This window comes from Andrographis paniculata, unplaced genomic scaffold (assembly GCF_009805555.1).
Source record: "Andrographis paniculata isolate CXL003 unplaced genomic scaffold, ASM980555v1 Contig43END, whole genome shotgun sequence".
NCBI classification, from domain to species: domain Eukaryota; kingdom Viridiplantae; phylum Streptophyta; class Magnoliopsida; order Lamiales; family Acanthaceae; genus Andrographis; species Andrographis paniculata.
In genome coordinates this window covers 960,841-980,217 of record NW_026137577.1, presented here as the reverse complement: position 1 = coordinate 980,217, position 19,377 = coordinate 960,841, and positions in this window count along the sequence as shown.

The following is a 19,377-nucleotide window of genomic DNA, read 5'->3' as shown; positions in this document are numbered from 1 at the left end:
TAACATTCCAATTTGGAAACGGGGAGAAGAATTTCGTACAACGGAAGTATACCCAAGATCTGTCAAATCTCGCCTAGGTCCACGAGTCCCTTGCCGAATGACAGAAGTTCATTGGATTGAAGAAGAACCTTTATGGGCGAGTTTGGTGGATGGTTCTATGGAGGAACCAGAATGAGCAAAGATTTCAGATCCTGATTTTCAGTCAGAAATTCCTCCGATAGTTTTTTCTCTTATCCCAGAAGGAACAACATCTCATTTGAAGCCTCTGTATATTAACGCACACATTTGTGGGAAACCAGTCACGAAGGTTTTCATAGATAACAGAGTTGTTTTTAATGTTATGCCATTAAAGACCCTCAAGAAGTTAGGGAAATAAATTCACGATTTGTCTCCGGTGGATTTCGAGATGACCAGTTTTACAGGGAAACCGAAAAAAACCAGAAGGTATGATGGTAGCCCCAATTGAAGTTGGACCAAAAACAATTTCTTCTGTATTTTTTGTAGTGGATGCAGATACTACATATTAAGTGCTACTCGGACGAGATTGGATACATGCATCATAATGTGTGCCATCATCTCTGCATCAACAATTAATGTTTTGGGAGGGTAATCAAGTATTTAAAATGGAAGCAAATGACAACCTTTTTTGTGCGTCGGAAAAGGCTGAAGAGCCAGTGTTTTACTCCAGTCACTTACCCCCGATGTCTCAGGCATTTCTGGCTAGTGAATACCTAAGGAAGGGTTTTTTTTTTATATTAATACCCAAGGAAGGGTTATAGATTCACCAGGCAGAAAGAAAAATTAAAAAGATATGTGATGTTCATCACTAGGAGGATGAACAATTTCGGTGGCCAGATTTGCTAGAAAAGACAGAGCCGACCTTTTCGGCTCAAGACCCTTTGTTGGAGTTCAATATAGGAACCTACCTGGTTCCAAAAATGGTCAGAGTAAGTGGATACTTGTCTAAAGAACAACGGGTAAGGAAACTTGAGGTTATTAAGAATAATATTGATTGTTTAGCTTAGGATTATTCAGAAATGCCTGGTTTGACACGAGGTCTAATAGAGCATCGGTTGCTTATTAGAGAAGGTTTTAAACCTTACAAGCAACCTCCGAGGCGAATGAGCCCTGATTTGATGCCTCAAATCAAAGAAAAAATCTAGAAACTTCTTTAAGTTGGCTTTATTCGGCCTTCCCGTTATGCAAAATGGTTGTCAAACATCGTACCAGTGGTTAAAAAGAATGGTAAGATCAGAATATATATTGACTTCCGGGATCTTAATATAGCCACTCCTAAAGACGAATATGTGATGTCTATGGCCGATATGCTGATTGATTCAGCAGCAGGGCATAAAATCCTCAGTCTGATGGATGGTTATGTAGGCTATAATCAAATCTTTTTGGCAGAAAATGATATACATAAGACGGCTTTCAGGTGTCCAGGAGCGTTAGGTATTTACGAATGGACAGTCATGCCATTCGGATTAAAGAATGCTAGGGCAACCTATCAAAGGGCCATGGATTCGATTTTTCATGACCTCATTGGCAAATCCATGGAGATTTATATTGATGATGTTATCATTAAATCTGCCGCTTTCGATCATCACTTGAAAGATCTAAAAGATGCTTTCAACCGAATGAAGAGGTACAATATGAAAATGAATCCAACTAAATGTGCTTTTGGTATATCAGTTGGAAGTTTCTTGGGTTTTTTGGTGCATGAAAGAGGAATTGAAATTGAGGCCAACAAAGCCAAAGCAATTCTATCAGACCACCCAAGACGGTTAAGGAAGTACAAAGTCTTTTGGGCAAGGTGAATTATCTAAGGAGGTTCATTGCTAATGTTTCTGGAAAGGGTAGGTCAATCATTAAGTTGTTGAAAACTGGGGCGGACGGTTTTGAATGGGGACCAGACCAGCAGACAACATTAGATGCTATAAAGCAAGCCTTGGTTCAACCTCCAGTATTAATACCTCTTAAGGAAGGTCGCCCCTCAAGCTTTATTTGGCAAATACACACGAAGTAGTCAGCTGCTTACTAGCACAGTATGGTGATGATGGTAAAGAAAAGGCAATTTATTATTTGAGTAAGACTCTTGCAGGACCAGAATTAAATTATACTATGCCAGAACAAATGTGTTACTCATTAGTGTTCACATGCACCAAACTTGAGCATTATATACTGCCTAGGAGAATATAAGTTATCTCAAAGGTGGATCTTATCAAATTAATTTTTGCAGAGACCTACCATACAGGGCAGACTTATGAAATGAGCCATTAAATTGGCTCGTTTCGCTTTGCAACATTCTTCGTTAAAGGCGGTCAAAGGTCAAGCAATAGCAGATTTTTTGGCAGAATTCTCAGGAGATAATTAAGAATAGATCGGATGCATATCTTATGTGAGTACCCGAACTTGGTCAATGTTTTTCGATGGTTCTACTTCTGGAAATAGATCAGGTGCAGAGGTTTTGTTAAAGGAACCAGATGGCCAAAAGATCAGATTACAACTTCAATTAGAAGCTATGACCCATAATTCAGCAAAATATGAGGCCCTAATCCTGGAATTGGAAGCTTTAATAGCCAGGAATGTTCAGTCGGTAGTCATAAGGGGAGATTCTCAGTTGGTAATCAATCAGGTAACCAAACAATATGTTTGCAATTATCCTCATCTACGCAGATACAGGGATGTTGTATATCGATTGTTATAAAAAATCTCAGAGGTGATGATTGAATTCATCCCTAGAAAAGAAAACCAACATGTAGATGAGTTAGCTCAAAAAAGCATATAAAGGAATCCCGAAAGAGATCTGTGCAGAGATCGAGTCGGGAACAGAAGATGGGACCGATTGGAGGACAGAAATCGTCATGCATCTACAAAATCCGGGAGCAAATGTGCCGATAGGGGTACGTTTAAAGGCTTTACGATTCCAATTGATAGAAGGATTCTTGTATAAAAGGACATTCAAAGGATTACTTTTAAGATGTTTGGGGTCTAAGCAAGCTTTGGAAGTTATGACACAAGTACATAGCGGGACCTGCGGAGCACATCAAGCAGGTTTGAATATGAGATGGGCTATTCACCGTTTGGGTTTCTTCTGGCCAAATATTTTTTAAGATTGTATACAATCTGCATGAGGCTATCAAGAATGTCAAAAGCATGGACAGTTGAACCATTTGCCAGTTATTGAATTGCAAGCTATGGTAAAACCATGGCCTTTCAAGTCCTGGGCCATGGACATCATTGGCAAAATACATCCTCCTTCATCCAAACACCATTGTTTTATTTTGGTTGCAACAGACTATTTCACCAAATGGGTAGAGGCGGTTGCTTTAAAAAACGTGGATTTTGGTAATTAATTTTGTGTTGAATCCGATCATCTATAGGTATGGCATTCCGCATTCTTTAACCACTGACCAAGGTTTAGTTTTCACTAGGGAAAAGTTTATAAGTTTCTTGGCAGAATTTGGTATTCAGATAAATCATTCTTCGCCTTATTATCCCCAAGCTAATGGACAGGGAGAGACAACCAATAAGATTATTATTGGAATCATAAAGAAAATGGTTGAGGGGAATCCAAGAAAGTGGCATTTGCTATTACCTCAGGCCTTATGGGCACACATGAATAACAGAAGTTCGGCGACGGGGTTTTCACCATATCAACTTACTTTTGGGCAGGATGCTGTGTTGCCAGCCGAAATTCAGGTATCATCGGGATGTACAAGTTTTACTACTGGAGAGTTCACTGAAGAATATCAGCAAGTTATGTTGCAGCAATTGGAAAATCTGGATGTTAACCGACTCCATGCAATCGATCAGATTGTAAGGCAGCATGGAATCAGGGCAAAATATTAAGGAAAGAAAGTCCTTTATAGGACTTTCCAAGAAAGAGATTTGGTTTGGAAGACCATCCTACCTACGTACAAGAAGATTGATCAATTAAGAAAATGGTCTCCGAACTGGGAATGGCCATTTATTATTCATAAGGAAATTGGAAATGGTGCCTTTATTATAATAAATCAAGAAGGTAAAAGAGTACATTATCGTATCAATGCTAGATATGTGAAGAGGTATTTTTCTGCCTTTTCAGATAAGAAGAATGCATAAAACAAGAGATTTTATTCAGAACCCAAACATAAAGGGTTCGAACCCAAGATAGGGTTCCTTCATTATCAGATATTGATATATGCGGGGGACCTCCGTCTTCTGAATCAGAATCTTCATCCCAGTGATTGAAAATTAACTCTGGTTCCTCATCAAGAAGGTCTTCTAAATCAGGTCGGTATTGTTCCCATTGATTTTGCATTTCTTCTAAATCGTGATTGGTATGAGCTTTCATGTCTATTATGGCCCGGCATTCACGGTCAACAAGAGTGTGTAATCTTGAAAAAATTGTGCGTTGATTGGAAAATATGTGATCCCAACCAAGATCCTAAAGTATAGCTGTCACATGATGTTCAATTAAGTCCATATGATGATCAATATCAAAAAGGCGGCTTAGGATGTCACGAAGGGTTTCGTATCCACCCAGGACATTTTCCATCAGGTGAATGACACGATGAATGGTTTTCCTTCCTCGTTGAGAATATCTGAATTTGAAATCTAGTTGCTTGAGTATGTGTAACAAGTCTTCGGCATGACCACCAACATGATGGTTACCCACAAAGAAGGGTTGAATGGCACTTTCCCAGTTTTTTTAAGGAACATGAGGCTGATGTTGTGACATCTTAATTAATACTTCATGTATGTCCTGATTTCTGATTTTTTGAAGTTGTTTGTTATATCATAAGGGGCGATGATTTTTATAAGGGAAATGAGGTTAATTTGGTTCATGGGGGTTCAGAATAGGGAAAGTGATCCTTGTCAATAGGAAAACAGAAATTGTTTACTAAGTCAGAATTTACATAAAAGATTTATATAAGGGGCCCCAGGGCAATTTTTATTTGGGACCATTTGTCTTCGGCCCTGGATAGGCGTCGGTTGTCAGCAGCCGCTTGATATCGTTTAATTAATTGAGACTGGGCTTGAATTTTCAATTCTTGATCCAAGTTGGCCTTGTTCTTCTGATATCCTTCAATCAGACGCTGCTCGTCGGCCACGTGGCCCTCCAGAATGGACTGCTCTTGACGAAGCGCCCATAATTCCTCCTCATTCTTTTGGATTGACTCATCTATTTGAGTCTTGGCGTTGAGGAGGCCGTCCAACCTTCCGGAGGCTTGCTGAAGGGATTCCCTGGTTTTGGCCAAGGAAGCCTCCAGATTTTTTTGATCTGAGCTCGGCTGGGACGGTTCGGCTGATAGGAGTCGGGTGAGTAGGATGTCGTTTCAAAGCTCAGTTAACCTCTCCATCAGCCGATGAAGAATTGTGGCGGCCACCGATTCCGAAGACGTTTTAAATAATAGGCCACCAACCGCCTGAATAAGACTCCCAAAGGAGTCTGATCCCAAGTCGGAGAAGAGACGGTTGATGGCCTGAGCAAAGGTGGCTCGGATGTCCGCCGGAATCGGAATGGCCGACAAATGGGCTAGGTCAAAATGTTGCTAAGAAGAAGTTCAAATGTTTAAGTTTGATGAAGATGATGAATGGTAAGAAATACTTGTGAGGTTTTACTTACTTCTTGACGGACCGTGGTTACAGAGGGCGCAAGGATTGCCATCGGTCGGGGAGGTCGGGCGGTTGGTACTGCAATGACCGACTCTTCGGCCGCTGACAAAGGTCTTTGCGGGGCTGACTTGGGGCCCTGAAGTTAAAATATGAAGTATTTAGTGCTTGATAGAATTGGTATACAGTAATGAAAGAAATGTTTAAAGACCCTACCAGGTTAACAGAGGTCTCCGACTCAGAAGAAGAAATTTCTTCTACGACAAGTGGGGGGCCCTCGGACGGATGGCAACAGACGGTTTTGCTGCTCGCCTTGCCACCTCCGGTGGTGGATGGCTGCAACTGGGATGGCCGCAGTCGGGGCAGCTGCAACAGGAGCGGCTGCAACCGGGACAGCCGCAGCTGGGGCGGCTACAGCAGGAGCAGCTGTGATAGGGGCGACTACAACGGGGGCAGTTGCAGCAGGGGCGGTTGGCTCTTCACTTAGATAAGAAGATTCCGCAATTTCTGCTGGCAGTACGGCCTGCGGTACAACAGTTGCCTCTCTATCTGTCGAAGCTGCTGCTACCTCCGGTTCGGTTGGTGGTGGCGTCTGCAATAAGTATATTAGATATCTATTCTAAGTATGGAAAGTGGTTAAGTGTTGGGTGTTTAGAAAATTTACTGGATCTCTTGGAGGTGCTGACAAAGATTGTCTCCTGGTCGGGGCCCCTTCCCGACCACTCACCGGCAGAGAGGGAAGGGATTGCCTCCTAGTCGGGTTCCCCTCCCGACTGATCATCGGCAAAGCAAGCAGCGGTGTGTGGACTCGGATGGGAAGGGCCTACGGAGAAATAACATAAGTCAATATATGAATAGTTGTGAATATGAGGAAAAATTGTAAGATGAGTCAGTTACTTGGGATTGATCCGTTGGCAGGATTGGTTGGTCGGCCGGGGCTGGAGTCGGCTGGTCGGTTGGTGTTGCCGATGTCGGACCTAATATGAAGAAGAATATAAGTTAGAAAGTTAAGGATATATCAAAGTGATTAAAAACTTTTGAGCATACCTAGATGGGGCCGGATCCTTGTTGGCATCCAAGCCAATAAGTAGTCCTCGGCGGCTTGTTGGTCTGTTTCAGAAATTGGGACTGATTGGATCTGGGAAGCTTTTCTCTTCCTCTTTGGAACACTTGATCCGGCACCCGGGGCGGCTATCTTTCTTCGGACGCTTACAGGTTGCGCCGCCCCTAACATCAAGGCAGGCTGGGGCAGGAGAACACCCAGCAACCGATCCTTTTCCGGGGCAAGTAGAGCTCACGTGACCGACCACCATTCGCGGAAGGTCTCAACGGTCTCGGGAGAGGAATGGAAAGGAATGTAAGAGTTGGAAGTTATGTAAGTGGTGAGTTGGGCAAGGTAAGAAGGAATTAGTTCGGGTATGAATCGCCCGTCCGGGCTTTGAGGTATTAGGTGAGGACGGGCGATGGGGCCAGGTAAACCTTGGCGACAGCCGAATTAGCGTGCCAAAAATTGGGGCTGATAACTAAAAGTATAAAATGATTTGTGGCCTTTTTTATCAAATTTTTTACTAACAAATAAAGACCTGGGTTTAAGGGCAGAATCCCAGGAGAAAGAATAGGTCAGATGAGGAAGAGGGTCAGGTTCGGCCATGGGTGAAGACACATGAAAAGGCCAGAAGAGACCGACCGCATAGCAAGCATACTTCCTATATACATAAAAACGGGAGTTGCTGCGGTCGTGGGCTAGGATGGAAGAGATGATGGGGTCGGATGATTGGAGGTGGCCGTGACCTAGGCAAAGTCGGTTAAGGGCTAATCCCGAAGAATGGTCGGGTGTTGGAGTGATGGACGGACAACCAAGTTTGAACGCGTTGGGAAAATAAAGACGGAACCAAAGTTCCAGGAACCAAAAAGGGCCTGATGCGGCGGTATCTAATTTTTTACTATCACTATCTATAAGGCGGGTGCTAACCCTAGAAAGACCTTCAAAAAGATTGACAAGGAAAAAAGTGTCAAGGGAAAAGAAACGACCTGAAGCTAAATGGATAGCTAGATCAAGATGAGAAGAAATGACGCATTTGGAGGGGGAGACTATGATATACCTATATAGCCAAAAGAGGAGGAAGACAACATGTTCGCGGTCGGTCACGGGGGTCCCTGCTGCTCCTTGCTGGTTGGTCGTGAATTTCGTCCAGCCCCATTCTTTTACTCCAGCTAAGGACCAACCCAGATGGTCCACTTATGGCTCCTGCCCATCTAGGACTCCCATCACTGGGTCCTCACCCACGATGGGAAGATGGGCGATCATGGCCACATCCATGAGACTCGGGCCAATAGGGCCTGTTAGCAGAAAGAAGACCCCCATCTCTGAGTGCTAGAAGGCCGACATCGCCAAGAGCACCTTCTCGTGCAAATGAAATTGAAGCGTGGAAAGGGATATGGCCTGGTCGATGTGTTGACGCTTCCATTGCTCCTGGAAACGCTCCGCCACTTTGTTGTACCAGGTGTAGTAGGGGTCCTTGAGGTCGGTCAGGTGTGTTTTGATGCTTTCGTTGATACGAATAGCATTGTAGTTGGGATTGTTGATGGCGAGGGGGTTTCCTGCTTCAAGTACCTCCCTCATCCGACTGGAATCCTCAGGAGTAGTGCAGTATGGGCGGATGGTTGGAGTCAGTACCTTCGATGCAACAAACGATACCTCCGGGTTGGTTCCATCAAAATGAAGTGCAGGTGCGTATTGGTTCGCCATGGATTGAGAGTTGCAAAAAGGAGATGGTAGCAACAGCGAAGAAGATAAGAGGTTTTTCTGGAAATTGTTCGCGATAATGTATGCGTGAAATGAAGGAAATTGATGGAAAAGTTTTTAATGGAAATAAAGGGTAATGATTTCAAAATGGGGTATTTAAAACCCCATTGATGTGATAGGAAGCAAAGTCAGGCCGGCACTATTACATAGGTTGCAGACTCCCAAACGTCATGTCATACGGCGATCGAAGAGTGACGTTTGGAAGTCAGATGGCGGCGGGACAAGTTGTTGAGTATAAAATTTATAATCATTACCCAAAATAAGAGAAGATGTGGGCCCGTCATTGGGCCTATCAGATGGCTAAGGGTTTCTCGAGGCGGTCAGTTGGTTAGCAGTCCATTTAAGAGGCCAAGGGTTTCTCTGGACGGAAGGATCGGCGGCTAGGCGGTCGGTTGGTCAGTTGTCCGTTTAAAGAGACAGGGCATTACGGGGATGGTCGGACAAGCAGTTGAATTCGATAACAGACAGGAACGGTTGGTAGGACGTTTAAGACACGTGTCAGTTGGGGATTAATGTGTGGGGCGGTTGATGGCAGTTGCGGTAACCAACCAGGTGACGTTTTGAAACGTTTCCTTCGAAATTATTTAATGATTCAGAGAAATTCAGATAAGGGATCTTCAATCATATAAAAATTAATTACGAATTCTCTGTTGGGGGTCACCCTTTATTTTAATGTAATTACTACTTTTGCTCTACAAATAGATTTTATTCAAATTCGATAACATTTTCGGATTTTCCTTTATGATGTTGAAAATACCATTCAACAATATTATGAATGAATAAGGCCAAAGTTTTTAAAATATCTACATTTGGTTAGATGTCCAAGATGTTTCGGTCTTTGATGGTCCAGCTAATTACGGATTCTGTTTTTTTTTTTTAGTTGTATTATTTATTATGTAAGGAGTATATTATTCCTCAGTCGCTGAAAATATGTAGACACCCGAGCTAATTGAGGACGACTTTATATATATATATACTAGAACACGCTCTTGCGCGCGGTATACCGCGCGACTATTCTATAATGTAATGTAGTGAAATATTATTTATTTGAAATATAAACTGTAAAACAAAAATACAATTGAATTATTTGCGCTCAGGTCGGTTGGTCAGGTCGGTTGGTCCTCGGTCGGTTGGTCTGGTCAGTTGGTCAGGTGGGTTGGTTAGCTGTCGGATAGGCAGGTCGGAAGGTCCTCGGTCGGTTGGTCTGGTCGGTTGGTCCTCGGTCGGTTGGTTAGCGGTGGGATAGACAGGTCGGAAGGTCCTCGGTCGGTTGGTCTGGTCGGATGGTTAGCGGTCGGACAGACAGGTCTGATGGTCAGCAGGTCGGACAAACAGGTCTGATGGTCTGCGGTCGGATAAAGTAGGTCGGCTGGTCTGCGGTCGGATAGGCAAGTTAGCTGGTCTGCAGGCAAATAGATTGAGATAAGAAGGGTGACCCTGCATCTCTCTATGAGTTTTGAAATGTCAAAAATAGCAAGGATATTTCAACTTTGATAATTGTTACGCACAAAAAATAATAATAATAATAATAATAATAATAATAATAATAATAAAAATAAGGATAGCAGGATCTTAAAGGAAGTTAGATACAAAGTCGGGTGGAAATGGAGAAAAATTTGCGCTCAGGTCGGTTGGTCAGGTTGGTTGGTCGGATGGTCAGGTGGGTTGGTTAGCGGTCGGATAGGCAAGTCGGAAGGTCCTCGGTCGGTTGGTCTGGTCGGTTGGTTAGCGGTGGGATAGGCAGGTCGGAAGGTCCTCGGTCGGTTGGTCCTCGGTCGGACGGTTAGCGGTCGGACAGACAGGTCTGATGATCTGCGGTCGGATAAAGTAGGTCGGCTGGTCTGCGGTCGGATAGGCAAGTCAGCTGGTCCGCAGAAGGATAGATTGAGATGAGAAGGGTGACCCTGCATCTCTTTATGAGTTTTGAAATGTCAAAAATAGCAAGGATATTTTAACTCTGATAATTGTTACGCACAAAAAATAATAATAATAATAAAAATAAGGATAGCATGATCTTAAAGGAAGTTAGACATGAAGTCGGATGAAAAAGGAGAAAAATTTGTGCTTAAGTCGGTTGGTCAGGTCGGTTGGTCGGATGGTCAGATGGGTTGGTTAGCGGTCGGATAGGCAGGTCGGAAGGTCTTCGGTCGGATGATCAGGTCGGTTGTTTAGCGGTCGGATAGGCAGGTCGGAAGGTCCTTGGTCGGTTGGTCATCGGTCGGATGGTTAGCGGTCGGACAGACAGGTCTCATGGTCTGCGGTCGGATAAAGTAGGTCGGCTGGTCTGCGATCGGATAGGCAAGTCAGCTGGTCCGTAGGCGGATAGACTGAGATAAGAAGGGTGACCCAACATCTCTTTATGAGTTTTGAAATGTCAAAAATAGCAAGGATATTTCAACTTTGATAATTGTTACGCACAAAAAATAATAATAATAAAAATAAAAATAAGGATAGCAGGATCTTAAAGGAAGTTAGACACGAAGTCGGGTGGAAAATAAGAAAAATTTGCGCTCAGGTCGGAAGGTCCTCGGTCGGTTGGTCCTCGGTCGGATGATCAGGTCGGTTGGTTAGCGGTCGGATAGGCAGGTCGGAAGGTCCTCGGTCGGTTGGTATGGTCGGCTGGTCCTCGGTAAGATGGTTAGCGGTCGGACAAACAGGTCTGATGATGGTCTGCAGTCGGATAGGCAAGTCAGCTGGTCCGCAGGCGGATAGACTGAGATAAGAAGGGTGACCCTGCATCTCTTTATGAGTTTTGAAATGTCAAAAATAGCAAGGATATTTCAACTTTGATAATTGTTACGCACAAATAATAATAATAATAATAAAAATAAGGATAACAGGATCTTAAAGGAAGTTAGACACGAAGTTGGGTGGAAAATGAGAAAAATTTGCGCTCAGGTCGGTTGGTCGGATGGTCAGGTAGGTTGGTTAGCGGTCGGATAGGCAGGTTGGAAGGTCCTCGGTCGGTTGGTTTGGTCGGTTAGTCCTCGGTCGGATAATCAGGTCGGTTGGTTAGCGGTCGGATAGGCAAGTCGGAAGGTCCTCGGTCGGTTGATCTGGTCGGTTGGTCCTCGGTCGGTTTCGTCTTGGGCGGTTGACGGCGGTTGCTGACGACGGTTCCAAAACGTCTTTTCAAGCCAGTACAAAGGTAGGTTAAGGGCTAAATTGTTATTTTTTAAATGAGGGGCAAGATAGACTTTTCAAGTGGCAGATCCGTACAAACTCGTATTTATAAGATATAATATATATGTACATATAACGTCACTCATATTCGAATTTGTATTTTAAAAAGATACTTATAAATATTTAGCAGATTATGAAAAAATATATTTCATTTTAAATAATAAAATTAATCCGTTGATAAAATAATAGGGGTGCTGTAATACCCCGATTTTAGAGTGTATAAAATAATATTATTATAGCATATAATATTTTTATAATATTTTGGAATTAAGAAATTAATATTTTGGGATAAATCTTATTCCTATTTTATATGTTGATTATGATTAAAAAGATTGTTAAATGAATAAATATCGATAAGGATAAATATAAAAATATAATATATAATTTAATAATATAATATAATAAATAAATAAAGAGGATAAAGATGTATTTAATAATAATAATAATAATAGTATAATATAATATATAATAATAATAATAATAATATAATATAATATAAATATATTTATTAAGTAAAGAAAAACAAGCAAACTTGCAAAGCGAAGGCAGAGGAAGAAACGTGAAGGAGAAGATAGGAGAAAAGAAACGAAGAAAGAAAAAGATTTAGATGTTCGATTCCGATTTCGGTATTATATTTTTTGTTATACGTAGAATTTAATTATGGATTTTAATATGAATTTAGATATTGAAGATATTAAATTAGAAATTCTTCAAAAATTTATAACTGGCTATTTGGCTATTTAATCGACGAATTTCTTTAGCTAATAGCCTATTCGTAGTACTAGTATTATATTCTAAGGATTTCGTATCGATCCGAGCCGAATTGAAAACGGCCGTGTATTGCACCTGCATGTTTATTCATATCTTTAAGTATTTTTATTTAATAATCGGGCGATATAAATAGTAGGAGGTATAAGAGTTTTATAGCTATAATATTGTATTCTACTAAATATAAAATTTTGAAACCCAACGAGTTAATTATAGAAATTAGCTTTTGAATAAGCAGGTAGCTCCTATGAATAAGTATATAGCTCAGCTGAATTGAGTAAATAATGGAACAGGTGTACGTTGGATGAGATTTGGGTGAAATTGTGAAAGTTAGGGAGTGTCGACAAGAGGTAAGCAGTAAGGAATTAAATCTAATTTTAAGAAATTAGGCATGCATTGTGATTCTGATTAATATGTTAGTGTGATATTATGTGAATCATTTTATCAGTGCATGTATATATTTATATATATGTGTACGTATGCATGTGGAAGACTTCACGGTTTATGATATTTGATATACGTATTTGATCGCATTGGTGAATTTATGAAAAGAAGGATAGATGAGCTGTCTCACCAGCCCTTTTCGATAAATTCACTTATTTGGCATGTTGCACACATATTGCACGATTTATCGGATATGATTTATGGATCTATCGTCTAGTCGCCGTATGCGGTAGTGCTAGGCGAGGGCATCATCTGGGGTTAGGATATTCGACCCCGATGTACCGTAACACTTTGGCGATAGTGGACGATAGTAGTCGGACAACTGGGTGACTTAGTCGCACGGTCATTCAGGGATTAAACCTATGGTAGTTGAGACGTATTTGGTCTAATCATTCATGTTCGGTGTTGTTCCACTCATTGGAGTAGCTACTAGTGAGGTCTACCGGTAGTTTAGGATCATATGCCAAACTCCAAACGTGATCTCGTTTGGGCACGCGAGGAGGAGTAGAGTTTCCGGGTTTCCCTTTGGGTGATTCCAGGTTGCACGGATTCTACTACATTACACGGGATAGGGCTAGTCAGCGGGGGTCCTATCTTCGCTATCACAGACTATGGGGTGTCTTGTGGTTAATGGCGACAACGTTCGGCTATCCATGTATTGATTGTGGGAGTGGTATGGTGGGTATATGGAAGTGACCGGATGACCGTTATATTATTATGGGTTTATCAGGTCCTTCCTTGAGCCGAGGATTTTCCGGCTATTTATTGATGATGGTCTAGTGAGCTTGTTATTACGGGGCCGAGGGTATTCCGGCTGCTCATTTAGACAGATGTAGTGAGCCTATGATTATGGAGCCGAGGTTATTCCAGCTGCTCACTTTGGCGGATATATATATGTGAGTGTGCATTGTTGTCGAGTTTGATATCTGTATTGCATCATTTCACTATTGGCATGACATGACACGTATTTTATGATTATGGGAATTAGACTTTATTTTAAAAAGGTGTGAAATGACATATTTCACGTTAGTTCTTAAAATGGATTTAATTCTGGACTGCTTCTAAGAAAATATTTGTTTCAGGTATGCATGGCACATCCGAGACAGGGGACGTCTCGAGATATAGAAAGATGGGCTGAGTGAGTGAACTTACGTCTATTGTATTATATATAAATTTTTAACCGGAAAAACCTCTTGTTATGGGGTGTGTTTTGTAAATATTTATAAATCAGATTCTGTTATATAATAATGCGCTTTTATGGTAATTTTAGCCTTAACACTGTATTGTGGAGCCCGAAGTAGGAGGTGACGACCTCATGATGCAGTGTGGCGGTAACATTTCCAGTATGAGCCAACTGGGGGTGTTACAGGTGCGTTTGGCAATTAGCTGATAGCTGTTAGTTGTTATCTGATTCAATCAGTTGGTTTGATTAGTTGATTTATTTAGCGGTTTGTATTAAAATATTTTTGGTAAAACAACTTTATGCATAAAATGACAATTAAGGACATTGATATGTTATTTTTTAAAATATTTAATTTTGTTTATTTTGGTTTGAAATTTATGAGAATTTTTGTTATTAATTATTGAAAATTATAAAAATATTATGAAATATTTATTTTTATTTTTATTATTTAGATTTGAGAAAATTATTTTTACTAAAACATAATAATTTTTTATTGAAATTATGTAAAATATAAAATAAAATCTTTCGTTTATATATTTTTATTATGTTAATTATTGTTTTAATATATATAAATAAATTAATAACTTTTGTTTTTTTTTATTTGATTTAGTTTAAAAATTTTATATATTTTACAAATAAAATAATTTATATGTAATAATTAATAATAGTAATTATTTTAATTTTTAAAAATAAAAATATAATTTAATAAATTAAAAATATATTAAAAATAATTAATAAATACCGCTATAAAAATATATTTATATGTATAAAATAAATAATTCAGTTTTAAGAATAAATAAGGAATAACCAAAATTAAAATGAAAAAGCTCTTTCAAAACGCTGGGTAGATGAGCTTTCCAGAAATTAGCTTTTTGAGTTCAAAAAGTTCTTTCAAAAAGCTAATTTACCAAACACCTAAATTAGGTTTTTGACTGGTCAAACAGCTAAAAGTTGTTCAATAAGATAAAAGCTCTTCAAAAAGCTGTTTCCCAAACACCCTCCAAATCTAACCTAGTAATATATTAATTTATAATTATAAGCATTAAAAAGTAAATGATTAAATTTAATTAAATATCATATCTTTTGGAAGAAAATAAAATTCCAATAAAACAAATATATAGTATTTAATTATGCATATATGTTAAATTTTGTATAATAAATATCAACAATTAATGCAAAATTTGCTTAAAATGAAAGATGTCACACAAATATTATGTGCATATATGGAGCCATAGTAAATTTGACAATAAATTAAATAAATCTTGTCAATAAAGAAAATATTTACATTAATATCTTCCAAGAAAATAAGTTATATTAAGATCTTGACAATAAAATAAGTAAAATCAAATCATTCAAGAATGAAGAACGTCATCTAATGAGAAATGAAGGATTATAAAATCTTCCCATTTGACAATTGGAATGTGTCATGTGGCATCATCCGAAAAGAAAGCCGAGGGAACCCCTCCCCTATAAATAGCAGTTTGGCCAAATCATCTAACACACTAAAGTTCATTTGAAAACTCGAGCAAGAGTAAGTTTCTCTAAACTTTCTGCATTGTTCATCGTGTTCTTCGAAGCGTTCTTCGTCGAAAAGTCACCGAGTTGAACAAATGATCCAACATTGGTTGACAAATCGATGAAGTAATGTTTTATGTCGCATATCAAAGTCGGAGGAAAGATCAAAGTTCCAAAAGTCGTTAAAGAATCCGTCAAAGCAAAAGAAGAGCCTCCAAAGTTTATCTCAAAAATTCAAGGCGTTCGTCCGTTCTTTGTCAAAAAGCATCAAATCAGGCCATCTTTGATCCAAAAGTCAAAAGAACATGCGGCCTGGAGCATCAAGTCTACCTCGGCAACGATCAAAGCCCCAAATTCATCCAAAGTCAAAATTCAGGATCAAAATCGCTCACATGAAGATCAAAACCCTCCAAATCCGGCAAAGCCAAACTAAAGTACCAAATCTACTTCCACAAAAATCAAGACTCCAAATTCATCAAAATGAATCTTCAAAATCCAAAGTTGATGATCAAATTTGTCCGTATGGAGACCAAAGCCCTTTAAAGTCCGACAAAATCAAATCAAAGACCAAATCACTTCAGTTCATCAATCAATGGCTTCCTACAAGGTCAGGATTTCAACGTTGCATCGAAGCTGCTGCTCAATCCGCCGTCGCCAAAGGAGTCGCCGCATCTATCACGTCAAGAATCTCAAGTGCTTCAACAAATATTGGAATAAAAATACGAAGCATGAAAAAAAAAAAAAAAAAAAAAAACGGGTTCATTTTCTGAAGATACTTTTCCAAAAACCACTGAGCAAAATCATTCTATGAAGAAGACAAAAGCTTCAAGAGTACTTCCACGCCATTCAGCCCTCAACAAACTGCCAGTCATTTAATTGCATCAAGCTCTACTCTGGTGATAACTATCATCGTTTCAAATATTGAGGACCCAAAATTTACGGATCAAAGTCGGCTCTGTGAGGAATATCATAGCTTCAAAGGCACTTTTATGCCACCCACTCATCGGCCAACTTCAAGACATTCAACTCCATCATTGTTTGCTCCAATAATGACTATCAATGCGTCAAATATAGAGGACTAGCTTGCCGCATTGGCCAAAATCGTTGAAGGCATTTCCAAACCATGCAACAACAACTCGCCCTTATCGAAAAACTTCTCACCAAACTGGACAAGCCTGAAGAAGCCAGTCATGCCATCGAAAAACAATCATCTTCCTCGGTAGCCCAAAATGAAGCAGGAACATCCACGCATCAATGCCATGGTAATGAAAAGGTGGTGGAACCAACTCCGTTTCAAGCATCATCCAACCTCAAAATGCCAACGGTCTATCAACCACCAAAGTTTCAATAATTTGACATAAAATGCAACCCAAAGTAACATATAATGTACTTTTTCGAAATATGCAATGATTCTGGAACATATGGAGACCTTCTAGTCAAACAATTTGTGCGGTCACTAAAGGGAAACACCTTGACTAGTACATTGGCTTAGAGGTTGGTTCCATTGACAGTTGAGAGCAACTGGAGTACGAGTTCTTGAATTGGTTCTACAGCACGAAGAGAACCGTCAGCATAACCGAACTCACCAACAACCGCCAATGGAAGGATGAGCCAATAATTGACTACATCAACCGCTGGAGAAGTTTAAGTCTCAATTGCAAATACCATCTTTCCGAGCCTTCTTCCATAAAAATATGCATACAAGGAATACAATAGGGTTTAAAATACATCTTACAAGGGATCCAGCCCTATATTCAAGGGCGGATCCACTTTATATCTAGTGGTGACACACCAATAATTTTATTCCACCAATTTTTTTTTATAATTTAATAATTGTGCAACCACTAAACAATTAAAGTGTCTCATTTAAAATTTGAAATTTTATCATTACCCCAAAATTTTAGGTGGATTATATCAAATTTAAAATTTAAAATATCACCGATACTCAAACTATTAGAATTAAATCCAATTAAGATAATTAATTTATATTTTAAAAATATAAATATATAAAAATAAATTGAGTTTTTTGATTTATTTTATTTTTAAGTTAATATATTGTGCTACCAGTAGAAAAAATTTCTGGATCCGTCGTTGTCAATACTTTTGAAGAACTCGGCACTCGCACTCATGATATAGAAATGATCATGATGTCTAGTAGAATATATAAACCACCTACCAAAGATTTCTCAGATGACAAGAAATATAACACTTTAAAAAGTTGGGGCATTCATACCTTCAACACTCAAAGCAAAGAAGAAATGATTTTTAGGACGATAAATGAAAGTTCAACCAAACTTCAAAATAAAGACAATAGGATAATGCCAAAAAAGAAAGAAATTAAAGAGAAGAAATTGAAGACCTATCATTTCTTGAATTCTGATGTCTCGAGCATTTTTTATAATTTACTCGAAACCAATCTCATTGGGCTTCAAAGATCCAAAAGGCCAGAGGAAGTTACAAGAGTTAATGACTCAAAATACTGCAATTATCATCGCTTATTGGGTTATCTCATCAATGATTGCTTTATTTTCAAAGATAAAATCATGGAGTTAGTCGGAAAATGAAAAATCACCTTAGAAGATGACAATGCTACAGTCAATGTCACTTCGATCATATTTGGATCTCTCGAAGCACATATGGAGATTCCCAGATCAAGCGCAAAGTCTCATTAACTCACAATTTATGGGATCAAGCATCAAGGAAAATAAACAAAGATAAATATGCCGAAGCATGCAAAACAAAACTCTACAATGAGGATCATTTTTCCAAAAATGATTAGCCAGACGGCTCTTCCTAAAAGCTAGAAGAATAAAAGTTCTTGACAAAAAGACTGCAAATGCAACAAATACTGAAATATTGTCAAGAACCCCTGTTCTGAACTTTCAAAAAAAAAAAAAAAAAAGAAAAAAAGGAAGAAAAAGTCAAAACACAATCATGATCAACTCACGTTCCGAAAAAAAAAATTTCCAAGAAGGATGGATCACACATCGTCATAGAAGTCTACAAATTGATGACTGAAGATAAAGTTCAAGTTGGTCCAAAAATAAATCTTTAAATCAAACTATAATCTCTTGGAAACGAGGATATACTTTCTACAATCTTCTTGAAATGAAGATAAACTTCTCCAATATCCTAGAAATAAGGATAAACTTTCTACAAGACTCCTTAATATAAGAATAAACTATTTAACAAAAACAAACAAATTCAATTTGTTTTGAAATGTGTTATGACTTGATTTTTTCACCAGATACGTAGGCAACTTGGAATATAACTCTGAATTCAATCAATTATGCTAAAAAAACCCGAAAATATGAATTGGGGCAAAGAAAAAAAAAGTTCTAAAAAGACTCGAGTAAGGGTAAGTCTCTCTAAACTATTGTCAATAAAGGAAGTATTTACATTAATATATTTCGAGAAAAGAAATGATTAAGATCTTTACAAGAAAGGAAAATGCACAGTCAAATCATTCAAGAATGGAAAACGTCATCTGATGAAAAATGATGGATTATAAAATCTTCCTATTGGCCAATCGAAATGCGCCATGTGGCATCATCCGAAAAGAAAGCCGAGGACATCCCTCTCTAAATAGGAGTCTTGGTCAATTCATTTGACACACTAAAGTTTATTTGAAGACTCTTGTAAGTCTCTCTAAACTCTCTGCATTGTTCCTCGTGTCCTTCGTAGGATCTTTGTCGAAAAGTTATCGATTTGGAAATGATCATATTGGTGGACAAATCGATGTAATTAACATTCTTCTTCGTACGCCAAAGCCGGAGGAAAGATCGAAATTCCAAAAGCCGTTGAGTAGTCCGTTAAAGCCAAAGAAGAGCCTCCAAAATTCATCCTAAAACTTCAAGGCATTCGTTGTGTTCATTGTCAA